This window comes from Nannospalax galili, unplaced genomic scaffold (assembly GCF_000622305.1).
Source record: "Nannospalax galili isolate Female #2095 unplaced genomic scaffold, S.galili_v1.0 scaffold3242, whole genome shotgun sequence".
Lineage (NCBI taxonomy): Eukaryota > Metazoa > Chordata > Mammalia > Rodentia > Spalacidae > Nannospalax > Nannospalax galili.
Window position 1 is genome coordinate 3,387 of NW_008347290.1, and position 3,470 is coordinate 6,856.

At 38.3% G+C, this 3,470-nt stretch overlaps 1 long non-coding RNA gene across 1 annotated transcript; it reads left to right on the forward strand.

Annotated features, from left to right (window-relative positions):
- The first annotated feature begins 1,097 nt into the window (after positions 1-1,097).
- Positions 1,098-2,264, forward strand: LOC115072164. Its single transcript, XR_003851228.1, has 2 exons — positions 1,098-1,153; positions 1,220-2,264. It is a non-coding gene; the product is annotated as an uncharacterized LOC115072164 (long non-coding RNA).
- Positions 2,265-3,470: the final 1,206 nt, after the last annotated feature.

Here is a 3,470-nt window from a genome sequence, read left to right on the forward strand (position 1 = left end):
CTGTTCTTACAGAAGACCCGCGTTTGAATCCCGCACCCACATGGCAGCTAACAACTGTCCATAACTCCAGTCCCAGGGGATCTGACAGCCACTTCTGATCTCCACGGGCATTGCACAACACGGGTGCACTTACTGACATGCAGGCAATACACGCATACACATAAAATAAAAATAATAAAATTTAAAAAAAAACTGGCAATGGTAACCTATATAAAATAATAAAAACTTCATCCACTCCAAAAAATAAATAATTTAGCTGCTAAATCAAAGCAGAGCCTTCATCAACAACTGGTCACAGAAGCATAGACCCTCCGTAAGGAAAGTTGGGATAGACTGAACATTTTAAATAAATCTACCTTACTGCTCAAGGCTGTAATCCAGGTGCAAACAGCTGCCCAGTGCTCGTTAGTGCTGAGATTTTGTTTCTGAGCTGCCTAAGCTTGTTTCACTCTGTGGTCAAATGCATTCTTAGATCCAGGCAGCTGTGAGCATTTTTTCTGTGCATAGTAATGCAGAGGGAAGGATCTAGAAATGCAAAATTGCACAAGCAGAGTCTCATGGAATTCCTTGTTACAGGGAATTCTGTGAATAGAATACCAGAAATAAAAGTGACATTTTCATTTGATGATCATAACAAAATGGACTGCACACCCACTATGCACCAGGTACCAAGGCAATTAATTTCTTTTACCCACTTCATATTAAACAATTCTATCAGGTGATGGCAGTCATCCCTTTTTTATAGGACATCTGAGGCTGAGTCACTAACTCAGGATTGCAGACAGCTAATCAAGAGTCAAGAAGTAAGAGTGCCCTTAAAGCTTATATTCTTAATAACTATGCTGTGCTGACATAGAGCAGAAAAATAAGCATCCTAAATATAATAAAAGCATGTCCAATATTTTATTCTATGATAGTTATCCTATGAACTGTGGTGTCACATAGAGATAGATTAGATAGGTAGGTGACAGATAGATAGATAGATAGATAGATAGATAGATAGATAGATAGATGATAAAAATGATAGAAGATAGATGATAGTTAGATAAATAGATAGATAGATAGATAGATAGATAGATAGATAGATAGATAATAGATAGATAGATAGATAGATAGGCAGATAGTAGATAGTAGATAAGTTGTTCACTGGTAGGTAGTCTCCAAATCTCCATGCTTATGTTTCTTTAGAGTAGATAGTAGATAAATTGTTCACTGGTAGGTAGTCTCCAAATCTCCATGCTTATGTTTCTTTAGAGGAAAACCCTTAAAACAAGGGTCACTAAATATTATCTGGAAAAAAAAAACAGATTTGTTCAGGTTTTGTGAGCTAAAAGATCTTTATTATACTTAGCTCTGGCATAGGAGTATTCACGGAACCAGTACAAAAGTAATAGGCAAACTATGCTCTAATAAAATTTTATTCATGGACACTCAAATCTGAATTTCAGATAATGGTCATATACCATGAAATAAAACTTTTTTTCCTTCAGGCATCAAAAATTATAAAGACTGTGCTTAGCTCCCCAAAAGTCCAACAACAGGTGGTGGGGCTGATTTGGCCAAGGGACTATAATGTGTTAACCTTGGCTTCAAAGTATTCGGAGATCATATGTATCACATACACATAGAATGTTTCCCCAAATTCTAATCATTTAAATTATCTCTTCAAAATCCATTTGATTGTTTGTTTTTAAAATGTGTAAAAATACACGTGAAATAGCCATTATATCCTGAAACAATTCATCATCTTTTGCTGTGTAATTCCAGAATTCTCTTACAGAAACAAGTCATTTTGTCTGCATGTGTCATTTATCTTTGTTGAGAATTTTAGAACAGACTGTTTCTTTCTATGGCCTAAAAATCATTTTCTAAGAAAAATCTGTGCTTATGATAGACAGTTATGATTGATAGTTAATCGAGATGACTTGAAGTACTCAGAAAAATAGTGTTGTTTCCGTATGACCTACAAGGAAAGGGGCCTTGTACCTGTGTGTGGTGAAGGTTTGATACCCAGCCTTCTTTGTTTGCAGTCGTGACACATCATTCTCAAACTTCCTCTGAATTCTGTGCTAACAACTGCCTTAATTGATAAATATGTGGTTGGAAAACAAAGTCACCTTTTGGTTTCTGTTTGCAAATAACTTGGAAATATTGAGAAAATCCTTATAGACTGGAAGTACACTCCGAGGCTGAGCAAGAGCTCAGAGGATTGTGGTTGACAGAAAATAATTTTAAATTGGAAATAAAGTGAAATCAAGAACTGATAATGCTACAGAGACCTGATGATTGAAAGACTATTTCTGAGCATTTTTATGTGTGTAGTTATTACGCCATACCAAGTAATAGATACAAAACCACAAGAGCTCTGTTTTTCTCTCCTTTTTTAATCTATCTAAACCCAAGTGCTGAACAAGCCTTATTAATTATGAATTTTCTTTCTGATGAATCGCCTGATCTGTCCTTTGGCTCCATTACCACTGCCTCACCTCTTTTATTACTGAACTTCAATCTCTCCATTTCCTTTCTCAACCCAGCTAGCAAAGGTCTTTTCTAGCTAGTCATGATGGCACAGCCCCAGCCCCAGCTCTCAGGGGACTGAAGCAGGACTATCAGACCATCAGGCCAATGAGGCCTGCTGAGACAGCTCAGGATAAAAGCACTTGCTATGACGCCTGACGACCTGAGTTTGAACAGGAACACCTGGTAGAAAGAGAGAATTGACTACTGAAAGTTGTCCTCTGTCACATACACACACAGACACACAGACACACACACACACACAGACACACACACAGACACACAGAGCTGTAATAAATAAATTTTAAAAATTGGTCATGATGACTCACATTTGTAATCTCAGCACTTGGGAGGCTGAGGCAGGAGGGTTGCCATAGGATCAAAGCAAGCACGTGCTACAAAGTGTTTTAGGACAGCCTGGGCTAAAGTGTGAGACCCTATCTCAAATAAAGGGACAAACAAATAAACATGTCATTTCCAGGGTTCCTCAAATGGTTTCTTTCAGGCTGTCTGCTACCTGCACTGATTATCAGCACTCAAGCATATTCAGCTTCCCAGCACGGGGTTCCTCCAAATGTCTTTCCACAGTTTTCTTACCCCTTCCTATCTCCCAACTTCCCAGTTTATACTCCCATAACACCAACTTGCTTCTAGGTTCTTCTGGATACGTGTTGTTCCTTACATCTTTCAGCATGTGTTGTTCGCTCTTCTTGGAACCATCTTCCTCCACACTGACCAGAAGGAAAATTCCTGACCATCCTTTATAATCCTGTTCTCTTGTAACCCATCCCAGAGGTCTTCTTTGGTCACTTTCTCATATCTCTGCTGTGTAGATATTGTTTCTTTGCATCACCTTGTGATGTTCTGTATGATTACTTACCTGTATGTACTGAAAAACTGGGTACTCCTTCAGAAAGCTACTGTCTCCTTCCCAGAACCTAACGCAATGCCCA